This window comes from Pithys albifrons, chromosome 3 (assembly GCF_047495875.1).
Source record: "Pithys albifrons albifrons isolate INPA30051 chromosome 3, PitAlb_v1, whole genome shotgun sequence".
Lineage (NCBI taxonomy): Eukaryota > Metazoa > Chordata > Aves > Passeriformes > Thamnophilidae > Pithys > Pithys albifrons.
The window spans coordinates 39,556,682-39,574,536 of record NC_092460.1 but is presented as its reverse complement, the minus strand read 5'-3'; positions in this window follow the sequence as shown (position 1 = coordinate 39,574,536).

The following is a 17,855-nucleotide window of genomic DNA, read 5'->3' as shown; positions in this document are numbered from 1 at the left end:
ACATGGGGACAGGCAACACTTCTGGGTTGCATTTGGAAACTGACAGCAATGCAGGAAAGTATATCATAAAGTGAGAGATGGGTGAGATTCTTGTGGCTGTCCTGTGCAGGATGAGGAGTTGGACTATGATAATCCTTGTGGGTCCCTTCCAACTCAGAATATCCTATGATTCTAGGTGCTACAAAGATACTTGGGCAAGTATAAGACTATTTGCATGAGAGCCAGAATCTAAAAGTTTTTTTAATCTCAGTCTCCATCACTGAAACTTGTCTGGTGTGAACTGTGCCAGCAAAGGAGCTCTGCTTGCTCCTCTCCTCTAGTGTGCAAATTCCCCCTGCTAACCTTCACCACCACCCACTGTGTTTTCTATTTCTTCATTGGAAGTAAGACATGCTCAAAACAGAAATAAAACAACAGGAATCAATGGCAACACTGGATATCTCACTGCCCATCTCTCTGCCTCTGCAAGCATTCACTTTGCATCCTAGATAAAGTTGGGCAAAAATGGTCCAATAGCCTGAAGAATGCCCTGGGAAAGGAGAGTCACAGTAAAAGACAGCGGGACATGGACTGATAATGTGTTTGTGCATTGTCACAGTGACATTTCTGAGAAGGCAGTGGTGCAGTCCAAAAATGTCCACAAAGCAAAAAAGCATTGTCTAGTGAAGGCACAGCATGGCAAGAATGAATGCACAGAACTCCAGCTCTTGTCAAGACAGCTACTGATTTCTGCAAGATTAGGATCACCCTTCTTTAAAATGAAAACAAAATGTTGCAGTTGATGTCATAGAGTCAAAGAATGTTAAGGGTTGAAAGGGACCTTAAAGATCATCTAGTTCTGACCCCACTGCCATGGGCAGGGACACCTTCCACTAGACCAGGTTGCTCCAAGCCTCATCCAACCTGGCCTTGAACACTCCTAGGGATGGGGCAGCAACAGCTTCTCTGGGCAACTTGTGCCAGTACTCCACCAGCATCAGACCACCTCTCCAGCCTGTCCAGGTCCCTGTGGATCCATCCCTTCTCCCTAGAGTGTTGACTGCATCACACATTTTCATGTCCTCAGTGAACTTGCTGACGGTGCCCTCGATCCTGCTGTCCATGTTGCCGACAAAGATGTTGAACAGGATTAGCCCTAGTCCCAGACCCTGAGGGACGCCCTGAGGGACTCATCACTGGTCTCTATGTGATAAGTCAACATCTAGTTACTGTCACTTTCAGTTTTTTCTGACTTTCCCATCTCTTTTGAGTAGCTTGCCTGTTTGAAGAATGCAAAGATATTAAAAAGTCAGCTGCAAGTAATTTCTCCATAATAAAATCAAACAAAATTTCTGAAATTAATCCCAAGGTGGCAGCAGGCTATGAACTAAGATCTAGTTCAAAGCTGGATCTCTATCTGCAAATACAGCCAGTTCAGCCAAAATAAATCTTTATTTTCACCAGATGCTTCATGTGGCTTAAGTATTCCCACACATCTGCAGTAGAATAATGTTCAGAGAGAAGATAAGTCCTTTCTTGGACAATATAAATGTAACTTTTATGAGCTGGTCTTAAGATGATCCTTGATTTTCCACTCTTTTACACAATACTCTGGCCTTTCAGGGATTAGCACATTCAACAAAGGTGGGGTCATCTCCTAGACAGATTTGACTGTTGTGCCCAAATGATTTCTAATCACAAGCCAGACAGGTTACACTGTGCCAGTTGACATACACAAGTGTAGTTGAGTGAAGCAACGTGACAGAACTAAGACATCATTTTGGTGTGCTAGTCACATTTTCTATAATGCTTCATGCATTGAGACCACTATGTTGTTCTTAGTTTTGGAACAGAAAGAAGCAGTTATGGTTTACTCAAAGGCCCAGGGCTAAGTGTTTTGTTTTCTCATTACAATATTAAATTGAATTGAGGGCAGTTCTCTTCAGGCCACCACAGCTTAATAAAAAAAATACAAAACCTGAAGGCATCCTTAATTGGCTCACAACCTTGAAAAAATTAGTTCTCAAAACATATTTTCTTTAATTCATCAGTTTTTTAAGAAAGAAATGTTGCTTGCAGGACAGCAGGAATGAGGCAAGAACCTGGGAGAAAGCATATTGCTTTTGACATTAGGAGAGAGAGAGCTGAAAGAGCATTCAGATGAATTCAGTAAGAGTATCCAAGACATTCATTTCCATCTGCCCTACTAGTGCAGGACCTTCCTTTCCAAGGTGGGAACATGCTGTTGGTGTTCACTGCTTCACCCCAGATTTAAGTATGTTAGCACTTATCTGAAAAAGAAGGCAATGTTCTCTAATTAGATGTGGAAGGCAAGAAATTATGAAAAAAGCTGAAGTTGAGCTAAAGGAGACCGACCGAGTGTTAGTACCAGAGACATTGCACAGATGAAAGACACAGTGTTTGAATAACATGAGCTTTGTCAACAACTTTAATTATGTGTATGGAGGTGAAAGATGGAATTTAGAGACAATCTAAAAAGAAAACCCAGGAAACCAGATATTTTGACTGACAGCTTTAGCAGTGAATGAAAATCTCCAACCCTTCTGTGAGATGTGGTGACTGGAAAAAGTAAATATTAATGGAAAATTTAGAATGAAGGACTTCAGGGAAAAGAAACAGTTGTCATCTATCCAAAGTGTCGGTTGAGTACTCTGAAAATGCAAGTTTCAGAGTCCCCAAGCAAGACTTCCAAGCCTCTGTAACGGCCCAAGCCACATGAATGTTAGGGAAGTGTACAAAACCACTGCTTTCCTTTGGCCCATTCACCTAGAGTTGTTAGAGTTTCCTGCCTAGAGAAAAAGAATCTGCTACAGGGAATTCAGGAAAAATAGCTGCCTGGAACCACTATAGTTTTTTTCCTAAAACTATAATGATGCCCAATTCACCAAAAAGGAACGAAAATATTTTGATCAACAGCAGTGGATTTCACTTAAACCAACAACAGCCTACACAAAAATAGTGTACTTATTAGGAATCCTTCATAAATAAAAATAAGGTGCAACCCCACAGCAATAATGGAATGGAAATGAACATTTAATTCTATCTTTTGCACTCATAAAATGCTGTCTTTCTATGAATTGCTCTTCCTGCCTCTGTTTTCTACTTTAACATACTTAGATACGAGGCCACATCCTCACAGATGTTGCTCAAGAAAAAGCTGGAATAAAAAGGGGTAAGGGAGAGGAGAGGGGAAACAGACTGCAAGAAAATAAAGTACCAAACCCTACATTTTACTGAACATACTTATTTTCAAAAAGTTTTCCACAGCAACATAGTATTGAAGGAGACAATGGAGGAATGTTGGTCGTGAAACCTGTTTGTAAATCACCACAGGTGGAGCACTGAATGGTGACTCTGGTTTGCCAAACCCATATTGACCTCTACAGCTCTTGCAGCATCCATTCTTCCCTTTATCCAATAGAGTTCAGAGCAAACAGGGAATGAAAGGGACCATCAATCACAGACTCAGAGAACACGCTGAGCTGGATGGCACCTGTGCTTGGAGATTATTTTTTTTAAGCTTCAGTTGGTGATTATTATTCTCTCCTCCTCAATGTATGGACAGTTTGCCTGGATACTCTATCCTCTGTTCCCTGAACTATGCCATCTCCCTGCCTGTAACTTTATCTTCAGTAAATTTCTATAACAACTTCCTTTTCCGTCTCCTCTGCCATTCTCCCCTTCCTGCTTTCTTGATGTCATGAGTGTCCTACAGCCTGTGCTTCAAGCAGGCCAGAAACTGCTTTGGAAATATTTTCTCAACAAGGAGTTAAACACAATGCTAAAGGGAACACTACAATTTTAAATTTTAAATTCTGTGGCATTCTCGTCCCTTCAGCCAAAGTTCCTGAATGAAAAGGTTTGTTCAGAGAATCAGAGGGTAGCGTGAGATAGCTTTGGATTTCTTGCTGGGGAATGCATAAACTCAGGCTGAAATGGGAAGCTGCAAAAACGTGGCAGCAAAAATGCATCTCTGCAAAAATCATGTGTTCACTGAAGGGGAAATGAGGGGAATTGCCAGGAGGTCCCAACAGCCTATTGAAACGCCATCAAACTTTTCACCCTCGCTGTTCCACCACACCCTATTTTAAATCCCTGTTCAGATTATTTTTATTTTTTTTTTTAAATAGCGTATGATTTCGTTGGGCCTACAGCTCAGTGAGACTGGGTTGCCACTAAAAACACAGGGCTAAACACGAGCGGGTAGGATTCAAAGGAATGAAGCAGATATATTTATTTATCATACATTAGAAGGGCCTGAATACAGATTAATGTTCCTTACTTGATACTTTTTTTTATTGTTTCACCTGCTATACAGTGGGAATTGAAAAGGCTGACCGGTCATCTAAACTGTCTGTAGCTGCTGGAAGTGTCTGAGGATTCTCTGAGGAAACATAAACCAAGAAACCACCCACAGTAATACTTCCCAGCTGCCCTCTGAAGGTCAAGGCTCCCTGTGAGGTTGCTCCAGGCTCCCTCAAGTCCCAAGTAAGCAGCTTCCCATGCACCCAATGACAACCACCCCATCTGCCAAGGTTTGTCTGGTTGAGTCAGAGAGGGAGGTGCAAACATGTCCTGCCATTCATGCAATGATTTGTCCTGCACCCCCCAAACTGCTCTTCAAAGTACCCATTGATTTTTTTATACATAGATGTATTTTTTAATGAATCTTCTTGCTGACCATCTGGAGGCCAGAAGCAGCAAGTCTTTTCACTCATCCCAGCAGGCACATGCAGCACAAAGGGCAATATTTACAAAATCCCAAGGGGTGCACTTTGTTAATTACCCTGTGTTAGGTCTTGCACCTTTCCTTTGGGCTCTCACTCTTTTTATGTTTTCAGGTCTGTCCTGTGCAGTTGGATGATAATGGCTCCTCTGTGGAGTTTTGTAAGACTGTAGTGAACCTTATTTTTGTGTTTTCTGGGCCTTCTCTCCATTATCAAAGCCTGTGTTGCACTATTCCTAAAGCCAAAGTCCTCAGAGCATGATATACTGTATTTGGTAGGGGAATCTGATTTTTAGTATAATATTAAAAGTCTCTGCATGGAACCATTGTTTTGCTTCTGAGAACTCAGTCTGTGCAGAAAAAAAATCCACAGTGAAATATTTCCCCCATCAAAACCAGACTGCAGACATGTTGCCCATTGGGCACACATGAAGTCTGTGTACTATTTTTATCTCCTGGTTTCAAGTGCCAGCTGTAATCTAGTAGCTTACCTTGAGGCTGGCTGAACATTCTTGGCTTTGTCTGGAGAGGAATCATTCATGTCATGATCATGCTTCCAATGGTGAAGAGTATTTCTTAATTAAACTAAGGAAATGTTAGCAATTAAGATAATTAGACCCCATTTCACTAAGGAAAATATTTGACTGGTAGAATTGCGTGTTGCATATCTCGTGCTAGCAAAGCCAGGTTTTTTGTTAGAAGCAAACAGTTCCCTTTTCCTTTAGCTCTGGGACTACAGAATCTTCTATTAGGCAAATGAGTTTTACAGAAAAAAATTAAAACTACAGCACAAAAACTAATGAAATGTCACTTTTGGGTTCAGCATATTCTGTAACAAAAAATTAATCTGTGGACAGTCCTGCCCAGTGGGGAAATCACAATTATTATTTTAATACAAGAGAAAAAAATCTTTTGTGAACTTTTGAACCTTTGAACTTTTTTTTTCAATAAAATATCTAAGTTAACAGGGGAAAAATAAAGTTTCTAAATAAAGTCTTCCCCTAGGACAGCATTTTTGTCTTGCCAAATTAAACTAACCAAAACTTTTGTTTCTCTAGCAATTTAGCTTCCCAAGAAAAATACACCTGCAGCTATCAGAAGCTTTGCTTGAGCCTGCAGACCTTCTATTTCATGAACAACATTAGAGGGCACTTCTGCATTGTGGTAGGTTTCCCAAAGAAAAGGACAAGTCTGACCTTACTGGCTGAAATGTGCTTGAATTCAGAGGCAGTCTGAGTTCTGTCCCAGCCTTACCCAGATTAATAACTTATTCTGCAGGCAGCCTCTTTGATCTCAACAAAGCTGATCCTGGAGTAAGGCATGACCTGCTGTGAGGGAAGGTGGGAGCAGATGCTTTACAAGTAGGTCAGTGGTCAGAGAGGTGAGGCTGTGACTTGGGCTCAAGTCCTGCCTTGCATTCCTATGCCCCTGCACTGAAGTGGCTCTGCCCTTGTAAGCTCCCACCCAGGGCTTCACTGATTTCAAGTCTCTCAGCATTTGGTGCTTTTGCAGCTTCATTTGACAGAGGCAGATGATTAAGTTATAATCACTGCTTTCACTGATAAAAAACCCACCAAAACCCGATTTCCAGCCCAGGTGATTATAGAGGAAAGCTTGAAAAGGAGACCTAAAAGCTTACAGATCAGAAGCTCATTGGGAGGGAAAACTCGAGCTATGTTTATGTAATTATTTTAGAAATGATTTTACACTAATTTCCTCTTTTTGAGGGTGCTGACTCATGTTTTAACAAAAGTTTTAGCTTAGCAATGCTGACGTAAGCAAGCAAAATTTATCCATGTAATTAAATGGCTCTGGTTTATCCAAACCCCTCTAAGAAGTCTTTTCAATATATACTTTTCTTCAGGTGTGATCTCTTCCAAATAGTCACACAAAATTATCAGCACACGCAGAGAGGGCTCCCTACGTTATTTTGCTATTTCCTTTTCTTCAAGACCTGACCTATGGAACTGAGTTCCTGAACTCAAACTGCTGGAGAAATGTCATTGCAGTTTGCTCTAAGCCTCTGCCCCCATTAGGAGGCAGGATTTCACAATATGCCTCTAGAGCAATCTTCAGTGTTTATTGTTGTACAGACTAACTAAGCAAAGCCTGCTTGGTTTAGGCATCAAATTACCATTTGCTTTGAACCTCCCATTTCTCACTCGTAATGCCAGGGAAAAGTTGTAGAACTATTTGAGTATTTTCTCCTAGTCTCACCTCACAGGTGAACTAAGTGAAGAGGTGAAAAAGACAAAGCACCAATGGGCCTTTGTGAAAATGTCAGTCATTCGTTTCTGGAGTGAGTGACCATGACCTCTTCACAGTCACCTCAAAATCTTGGCCTAAAATGTAGTTTGCACAGTTCTATCCAAGAAAAAGCAGTTTCTTACCAGAAATTCTTCATGACAGTTCTTGATACGCAGCTATTATTGACACTTAGCCTTCTCTCTACCACTGCAGCTAGAAATATCTTGAAATCAGATATTACAGGGAAGGGACCTTAGAGACCATCCAGTTCCAAACCCCTGCCATGGGCAGGGACACCCTCAACTAGCCCAGGTTGCTCAAAGCCCCATCCAACCTGGCCTTGGACATTTCCAGAGATGGGGAGCCACAGCTTCTCTGGACAACTTGTGCCAGGGCTTTCCCACCCTCACAGGGAACAATTTCTTCCTAACATCTAAACTAAACCTTTCCTTTTTTAGCTTAAAATCATTTTCCTTGTCCTATTACCACAAACTCATGTACAAAGTTGCTCAAATCAGGACCCTGCACAGATTCCCAGTAGGATGTGCTTTCTTGTGTGCCCGCTTCATTTGTTTTTGGGGCTGCTTCGCATCTTGCATCACCTGTACCACATAAACAGAGAGCACAACTTGTGTGGCAACTCTAAGTTTGTGACATTTCCTGGGCAGAGGTACAAGCTTCACTATGGCAATGATGATTCAGGTTTAAGGTTTTTCCTGTCCTGGTCTTGAAGCCATCATTCCATATTTAGAAAACTTTGGAAGGCACAGTGAGGGAGAGGTATGAAATCTCTCTTTGAAACAGGTCAACTCTGAAGACCTTGCTCTGTAACTAATGCCTGCATTCACCTAGAAGACAGAAGTCCTACAGAAGTCAGACACAAGCAGCAGTCCTCCAGAAGAACCTGGATGGCCTGTTTTGGCCAAGCACTGAAGTGAACAACAACCTTGTAGCTGTGTCATTAAAGTTGCATGATACAATGCACACACCTCTGAGGGAGCATGAACACTTGTGCATCTGTTCATGTCCTCCCCTCCTCCCCATTCAGAAAATTGTCTGCCCCTCTTCTTGTCAGCCACACTTTTCAAGTTTCAACCACCCCATTCATGCAGCAAAAAGTCTCCCCACAGAAAACACACTGGCTGAACTGCTTTGTTTTTCTAGAGCAGTGCAAACAGTTATTGCAAGGAGAATTTTAGGAAGATTGTGCCTGACAGGCAAAGCTCACTAAATAAATACATGATGCTAATTATCCTTTGCCTGTTTCAAGTGAGCATTTCAATGTGCTTTGCAAACCATTAATTAAGCTGCAATTTAGTACCATGAGGTAGGTAAATATTATTGACACTCTTTTCTGCAGGTGGGAAGCTATGACATGGGGTGAAATGACCTGGATGAAGTCTGTCAGCAGCAGACCTGAGCCCTGAACCTACCAGCTTCAGCTCAGCAGCTCTCTGTCCCATTAGTCCTTTGTATTGAGAAAAGATGTCCTTACCTCACAGACAATGATGAAAATATGTGAAAATTTGAAAGCATATAAAAGTTTGACCAGCAGATCCAGAAACCATGTGGCATGCCACCCACATGATAGAAGCATGTCTGGCAGAAGATTCCTGGGATTGTGTTACTTACATGGCCTTGTGCTGTGTGTGTCCATAACCCTGGATTAGTTCTTGACTGTTTGCAGCCTCTGTGGTTCATTACATACCTAATTCTGGTCTGTCCAGATACACCTCTGGTGCCAGGTTTCACAAATAGGCATTTAAGGCAGCTCTGTGCTTCTGAAAAATTTGGGGGTCTCTGCCTCTTTTGGGTGCCTCACTCAACCTTTCTCCTCCTGCTCCCAGTTAACCTGTTCTGAAGCAGTGGCCGTGGTGAATTGTCTCAGCTGAAATAATTGCTGAGTTCCAGAAAACAAGGCAGTGAGTGCTGATGCTGAGAGATGTTCCCAGGACACTCTGTGGCAAGTGAGTTCCAGCCGAAGGAGGTGAGACCCAAACCTGAAGACTTCAGCAAGATGTGCTAAGCCTTGCTTCCCAAAAGCAGGACTTGGGTAGTGAGGCTGTTTCACCAGTTTCCAAAAGATCTGTGTTTCATTATCTGCTTTGAGTCCTTCCTTGGACACTGCATCTCCCATCAGATGCTCCATTAGTTCCTATATTCTACTGCCACCTTATCCAGCCTTCTTCCTGTGTTTAATCATCTGAAGTCTGTTCTCAATGGAAACTCTAAATTAATGAAAGAAAAACTGAACAGGAAAAGTTAAATGAAGCATTCGTATTTGAGTTCATCTGTTGAATGGACTTTTACAGCAAAGTCAAGTGAAAATGCATATGCTAGGGAGCTACTTCTGTATTCCACCATCCTTCTTTACCCCTCTTGGTTTATACCATTTTGGATTATAAGGATATATGAATATTTGGATTCATTTGGTATTATACTGTTTGGGTACAAATTTACAGTCACTCCTTTTAAGAGACTCTATTAAAAGACATATAATCCCTGTGGACCCTTGTTGCCAGTCATGATCTACTGGGCATGAGCTTTCTGAAAAGTCAGCTCCTTTTTGATGCAAGTCCATATAGCAGCAGGGCAGTCAGCCCCAGCTGTCAACAGCCCTGAGCTGTGCCCAAAGGATGGCATTTTCCATGGACCTTATAGACAATGTTATCTTGTCTCTAATCCCCTGTTCCACTGCGGGACAAATTTCTTGTCTGTGCATAGCAGCTGCAGGTCACCTAAATAATGCTCAAGTGATGCTTTTCATATGTGTGGGTGAAGATCTGAATTTGTGTGAGTGTATTTCTACACCTATGTATCGATTTTTACACATTTCTGTGCAGGGACAGCATCTGGACTTCCGTGATTGTTCTGGACCCCTTCCCACTAAGTATATTCTATTATTCTATGATTTCTCCTTTATATGTGTACGCGGACGGGTGATATGGCAGACGCACAGCTGCGGGAGCCACTAGATGGGGCTACAGGAGGAAGGAGACAGATGTGGGATCACAAGCAATCCATCAGGATCAAGCCAAGTTGCGTGTTTAGTATCCTGGCCTGTGTGGGATCTTTATTGGAAAGGATACACCATAATAGCAGTGTGCAGCACCTGTGCTCTCACCACGGGAAGGGAAGGAAGCGTGCTTTCCAAGCCAAAATGCACAGTATTCTACCAGGCAAAAAAAACATTGTATGCCTTCAATTGTAAACTCTGGGTGAATGTGCTTATACATTCAGAGCGTGAGGCAGATGGTAACAAACCACATGTTTGTGGATTATCCCACTTTTTCCACATTTGCATGCTCAAAACCACTTTTGGTGCCCGTGGTTTAACCTCTGTTTCCCTAACTCCTGTTTATGAGTTGAGTGGTCACATGTCATCATGTTGAGTGGGAAAGTGTGTACAGGGGATAAGGAGGTAGAAGTGGTTCCATATGGTGAAAGAACTGACTATGCCAAAGTATTAAAAAAATATAGGAAGAGGGTAAACCAAGAGTATAATCTGTTGAGGAGATCAGGAATCTAAAATGCTTGTGACTTCAGATGAAGAAAACAGTTGTGTGCATCTGAAAGGGAAAATTCTGTTTTGAAATGCTGGTAATGTAGGTTTCAGTGTTTGGAGCAGAGGTGAAGCTTAAACAGATTTATCTTCCTCTGCTCTATGCATAATTCCGGTCAAGGGCTGAAAAATTCCAGTCAGAGGATGGGAGGTCACTACAAGACCATGAAATGGCAGTTTCAGTTCTTCTTCCAATTTTAAATTGTTGATCAGAATGAAAAAAAAAATCAAAAATTTTAGCTCTGTTCACAAAAGTATTATGAAGTTGTTGGTATGGTATTAAGTACGTGCTTGTGGTTTCTTGAGACAATTCTAGCAAAGTCAGAGTCCTTCTGCTTCAGGGAAAGTAGAACAAAGTACAACAGATGCCCTCTATTGAGTGGGTAACAAGGGTCAAATTTATTATAATAGTGGATAATAGATGAAATACCACAAAACTATGGGGAAAAAACCCACCCCAAACCAATGAGAAATTGTCTTTTTTATTTTTTTTTTTTTTTAGCCCAGGTCTAAATAAAAAGCAGACAACAGTTAAAAAGTCCCTTATTGCTGGGTGGGAATATAGTGCTCTGTGTCCTGGCAAGACCAGCTTCAGAACCCCTTTTGCCACCATAATAGCCTCCCAGTCCTGGTAGTTTTATGTAGAAAGACCAACCAAAGATGAAAGGCAATTTAAACCCAAAGCATAGTTCTACGATGTAAGCATTCATTGGTGTTGCGAGCTGTAGAAATTTGATAAATGAATAGATGTTTCAGTTACCAAGAGTGACTGAGGTGTCCAAACTTTTTATTATATACCATGAAGCAATTTGAGAAGTCAAGATTTTTAGGAGAAACACTTCTGAAAATCAAGTGCCTCTGATGTATTTCTAGCTGGGCACCCAAAAGGCAAAGCATTTTTGAATATTGAGGTCTAAGGACTTTGGTTTTGAGGATCAATTTTGTAATCATAAACCAGTCCCAAAACAGGGTTCAAAGACCAGATCAGTTCATTATTGGTGGTCCTGAGGGTTGCAGTCTTGAGCTGGGAGTGGTTTCAGAAGCAAGACTAAGAAAAGCTCCATGTGGTTCAAACACACTTAACTGCATTCAAGGGGAGGCAGACTTTGTGATAGTCTTTGCCAAAACAGCAGATGATGCATAGATATTGAGGTGAAACTCCAGTTCCTCATTGCCATCAGCTTCAGTGTGGCCAGGATTCAAACCCAGTTATTTTAGGGAGACATCCAATACTCATTTTATCTACTGAAAGATTTCCATTGACTTAAATGGGAGATGGATTGTACTTGCAGAAGCTAGTTAACTCATAATCACAGCTCAGAAAAAACTGCTCCACTCCATTATTTCAGAAGTGTAAGTAGAAAGGGTTAGACTGGAGGAGGAAAAAAGCAGAATGACAGTCACAGGTCAAGACTAATCCAGTCAGCACCAGGGTGGCAAAACTAAGCCTGCTTCATCCCTGCGAAAGAGAATTGGATTTCTTGTAGCAGGTCTGAAACTTTCCCATGGGCATGTCTAAACCTGCAAATTGTGCAGAAACATTTTCCATCCAACAAGACATCCTATTACAAACCTGTTCTATATTCTGTAAAGCTGGCGGTGGGTGGCTTTCAGTTGACTTCCTCCCCACACCCACTCACTGGCCTTTGGTGCCAAGTCAGAAAGACAAAAAGTCATATATACTTACATTCACCAAATGATCTCCAAAGCAACCTAATACTGGTTCAAGTCTTCCTTGTCTTATAAATCAGATTCTTTCTGTAGATTGTTTACCTACCACTTCTAGTGTGTCTCCAATAAATTAAATTCTGCTGAAGTGGGAAAAAGGTACAAAAGATATATTGAATGGTCTGCGGGCTGTACAGTGGAGCCATTATTTTAAGAGGAAGTAGGAAAGGCAATCATAAAATTTTGAAAAATTATGCAATAACTTTGTAGTTATTGCCCATCTATATTCATTACAATGATCTGCTTCACAGGCATATAAATAGAAGTGGCAAGTAAAAGATCTGCTGTTTGCCTCCAGATGTGGCACTAGACTTCAGCAAATGAAATTCAACTGAAGACTTTAGAAAAGGTGCTCTAAGTGTTCATCAACAGATGGAACCTAATCACCTCTCTCTCCTACCCTACCCCCCTAGTTTTACATATCAACCTCCTCCCCCCCCCGCCCAGTTTTGCATTGCTTCATTTGCAGGACAACCCTGATAAACAACATGACTTCATTCTCACAAGGCAACAAGTCCCATAAATCACACCTACTGAGTGCACCCATTAGAGCTCCAGTATGACAACTTCATGCCTAATACTCTCCAAACAAGGACCACACATACTAAGACTGTAAAATTGCTGTTGACTCACAGCAGCTTTTATAACATGCACTCAGCTCAAAAAGACTTAACTTATATGTGTTTTAATCATGTTTGGGCATAGGGGACTTCTCACCGATTCAAGATAACAAAGGTTTAAAAAAGAAGAAAAAGCCGGATCTATTTGACAGAGCTCTTTCCCTTGAAGTTTCCACAGAGAAACATGTCAGAAAACCAGAAAAATTACTTTTTTTTTTTTTGTTAAGGAAGAGGATTCTGAGAAGTGTTTCCTCCTAAAATTGGAAAAATCCAAAGGTACAGGTAGGGAAAGGTGTAGGAAAGGTGGTGTTTCTGAGTTAGATACTCAGCTGGTGTATACCTGCACAAAACCATGGAAGCAGCCAGAGCCATACAGCCTTGCTTGGGAATCCCAGTGCTGCAAGGATGTGGCTGAATTCCAGCTGGCAGCTCAGCCCCACGCAGCCACTCGCTCCCTCCTACTCCAGTGGGATGGGAGAGAGAGTTAGGAGAGCAACACTGAGAAAACTTAGGGCTTGAGATAAAGATAATTTAATAAATAAAGAAAAGCAAAGGATTCATTCCCCACTTCCTGTGGCAGGCAGGTATTCAGCCATCCCCAGGAAAGCGGGGGTCCATCATGTGTAGTGGTGACTTGGGAAGACAAATGCCACCACTCCACATGTTCCCCCCTTCCTTCTTCTTCCCCCACTTTATATACTGAGCATGATGCTTTATAGTCTGGAATATATGTCTGAGCAGTTGGGGTCAGCTGCCCTGGCTGTGCCCCCTCCAAGCTCCTTGTGCAGCCTCAGCCTCACTGGTGGTGTGGGGTGAAGAATAGGAAAAGCCTTGGTACTTGTAATCTCTGCTCAGCAATAACTAAAATATCCCAACACTGTCTCCAGCACAAACCCAGAACATAGTCCCATACCAACTACCATGAAGAAAATTGACTTTATCCTAGCCAAAACCAGCCCTCAGAATATTTGCCCCATCAGGCCAGTGGGTGACCCACACTGTCATGGCTCCACTCATACCAAATGCAAGTACAGGCATAATCACGCTGGGAAGCTGCAGCAGTGTGCTGACACCAGAGTAGTGAGCCCTGCTGGGGAACTGACTGATACTGGTCACAGAGTCAGATAAACAGCTGGAGTGATGCCCTGGGTATTCCAAAACATCCCAGCTGAGATGGCCCTCGAAACCAGGAGCCTCTGGTGCAGAGGCTGGCACTGCGTGAACAAAGGGCGTGGAAGGGTCTTGCCAGTGTATCAAGGATTTTCATATGCTTCAGAGCAGGGCTCCCACTGCTCGCCTCCAAAATTGTGACATGCATCACTCCATTTCACTGAGAATCTCTTATTTCTTCACACAATAGCTTTTTTCCCCACCCTCCCTACGGCTACAAGTGAGACTGGCAGGGTGAATCTTACATGCTGTGTAGTGGACTTCCTTGCATTTGGAAGGCAAAAACAAGGGGGTTATATAATCAGGCTAACACACAAATCAATTGAAATGACAATGGTATGTTAGAATATATTTCTGAAATATTCAAACCACAGGAAAAAAACTCACAAAACCGAAAAAAAAATCTCCTCCACTAAACTATAAGGGACTGACCCAAACCCACAAAAGCTGGGAAAAATGGTAAGGTCTGACTGAAACCTTGTCCTTACTTCACCCCTGTGGAAAAGAGGAGAGTATAGATAATATTTCCTGCTTTTCAATGTGCCCTAAACACATAGGAAAGCTATTAAGTCCCACAAACTAATTAGGAGGCTTGCCACCATACCCTCCCTGCCACTCCCACACAACCAGGCCTCTAACTCACATCCTTGCAGGACAGCTGCTTGCTTTCTCTCCAGGACCTTCATTGTCACAGGCACAGGTCTTGGCCCTGCTTCCCTGTTTTATAAGTTTTCAGTTAGCACCTGTTATGCTTTTCTTTCTCCTTCTCCTTGCTGAAAGAGGTTTTGATTGCACCAGCACAAGAGAAAAAAACACCAAAAAATAAAGTAAGCAGAACAGATGCCTGGTTTTCCTCAGTAAGCTCTTCTTTCTCTACCCAGGTAGCCCTCTCCATGAAAATTCACATGCACTTGGTCTTCACTTCCACCCTGCTGCTGAATTGAGCTGAAACAGAGTAGTGAGTTCAAAAGTTATCAGATAGGACGGATGAACACACTGTATGCCTATAGAAATACTATTTTCATAGTAAACCAACCTAAAAGTAGCCCTATCACAGAAGCCTTTAAGACCAGTATTAAATGAACCTATCGAGTTATCAAAAAATGCACTAAGTCAACTCTGCAGATACAGTGTGCTTTGTTTCCATCTAATATTCGCATAACTAAATTACTCACCTGTGTAAGCCTCATTAAAGTTTCTCTGAGTCTTCTGAGATGGCTATCAGGGTAACCAGTGAAGAAGGGATTGGATTCCTTCAGGTTCCCCACCTGAAAATAGAATAATGTGTACACACATGTGCTTTATGTAGGTGCACATGAGTTCATATTTCTGCATAATTGTAAGTCCCAAGCTCTTCACCACCTTTTATGTTTTCTACAAACCATATTTTCTACTCTGTAAGGTAAGAAAATAGTTTGATTTCTGTTTGTCACTTGAAGAGCTGAAGCCTTTCGAAGATCAGGGTCCTAATAAAGTAACCAATTTTCTTTGGCTTTCAGGAGCATTTAATTACTTATTTGAGAAATTAGCATCACAGCCCTCAACCAAGGACTAAGGAGAAATTCACAGAAAAGAAAGTAGCTGGATGTAGTTCCAGCTACCAGATTAATGCCCTAGTTCCATCCTCTTCCATCCTCCATCCTTTAATGACCTATTAAGTAGTTAACTGAAAGCGGTAAGACAAACCCAAACATATAGGAAAAGGAGATTAAATATAGAAAGATTTTAATTTTACTTGTCGGCTTTCCAGTCCTGTGTTACATATGGTTTAGACTCAGCAGTATGCCAAGGACACTTTAAATCACCCTAATTAGAGAGTTCTTGAATAAGGCAAAGTAGAGAGGCCTTGGAGAAAACAAAATCTCTTTTTGTCTCCTCAACCCCTCCCACTATTTAAAAGTCACTTTGGTCTAATGAAAGTCAGATTCTAAGTCTCCAAAAACCCCTAGATTAACATTATTGGAAAATGTTTTTTTCTATGATGCTATCTTCAGCAGGAGTACCAGCACGCTGTACGGATGGGGAAGCAGCTTCAAACTCTGCTTGAAGCTGAGGAACAAAAGTCTTCCTACAAACAAAGAAACATAACTTAAATTTAAAACCAATATTTCACTTGCTTTCTGGGTTGGTGTGAGCCTGCAGGCTCATGGTTTAAGACAGTAAAACCATGGGTACACCCCATGAAAGACAGCCCAAAATTTCTGACACTGAAGCATAATGGTTAGGGCTGTTCAAATGTTCCATCTGCTTTGCTCTGTTTTTAAATGAGTACATGAGAAATACTTGGGTTTTTTTGTGGCTTCTTCTTTCCCCTCAGGGCATGAGAGGGTATTGTTTAGCTGTTGAACAACAGAGATGGGCAACCTAAGGACACATGGAACAAATAATGCAGAAATTGGTATAAAGCCACTGACATCACACATGGTCTTATCTATAATCAGCTCTGCCTCATAAAAGCCATCAGGTAGTTTCCAGGTTTGGAAAATCAGTGAAAAAGAAAGGATTTCTTCATTTAGAGTAGTAAATATCAAGGCACAAGAGAAGAGTATACAATATCACAGATGCTCTGTAAGGAGAGAACAGCCAGAATCAGGGAAGTTAAAAGGGAAGTCAAATATGTTGAAAATAAACACTTAGCAGAACATGTAGCAATGTATTTGAAACAAAGAATTTAGCAAGATGCAATCAAGCTTTATGTATATAAGTTTATGAATAACAATATGAATAACAACAGTATTGATGTAAGGGGTATTGGTATAACTTTGGGGATTGGAGAGAAGTATAAACCTGATTAGTTTTTCACATGTTTAGAAAATTTAAAAGCCACAAGAGATGACTGAATCTTCTCCTGCATCGTTTTTCTTATTGTCACCCAAATCCCCTCATACTAAGCCCAGGCACTTGAGCTGTACAGTTTCCGTTCCCAAGGGATCAATCTGAATGTGGTGAGGAGACCAGGAGGGCCTGAATTGCCATCAGTTCCTGAGGCCCTTGCAAAGATGAAGAGGTGAGAACTGAAACTCTGTGAAGGTGTGGCTGAAGTGCTAAACCATGAAATTTGAGTAATTGGGTTCCCCTTCTTTGGGTATTTGCCCTTCACAAGTGTTTATGTAAAGTGGACTGGGGAAAGATATGTACCAGAAAAATGTTATTTACCAAGACCTCAGTGCTTTTTGGGATCTTAGGAGAGTTCTCAAGTCACACACATTCTGCAGGGATTTGATCCTGTCTATTGTTTGTGTACCATACCTAGAGCTCCTGAAAGATGAGAGAAAAGACTTCACATGAAACTTGCTTAAGACTCTGCTTTTTACCTGCACCCTGCCCCACTTTTTGAGTATGTCCTGTAGCCTTAGTTCTTATTTTTAACTCTGCCATGAAGAGCTGCACTCTTAGCAACCCTTAATGCAAACTGGGAAAGAAGAAGGAAAGAAACCACCACTAATCCAGCACACTTATCCAGAGATGAGAAAACACTCCAGTATGCGTGCTGTCATGAAAATGAACGTATAAATATGTTGGGTGCCATGCCACTGTTGCTGATACCAAAGTTTAACAATATTAAACCAGATTCCTAAGTCCTGAGCCTGACTGAAAAACAATGAACTCCTAAAAGTTTTTTAGTGTTGTATTTGGGTCTCTACATTGCTGATTTTTCTGACTGAGCTTTTCGAAATAATTTTGTCAAGCTATTTTTTTTTTGATGGAGGACATTGAATACATACTCATACATGTAGTTACATGTAACAACAAAAAACCAATAGAAGAGCAGATGATGCTAGAAGCAGCGTTCTTGCCTAAT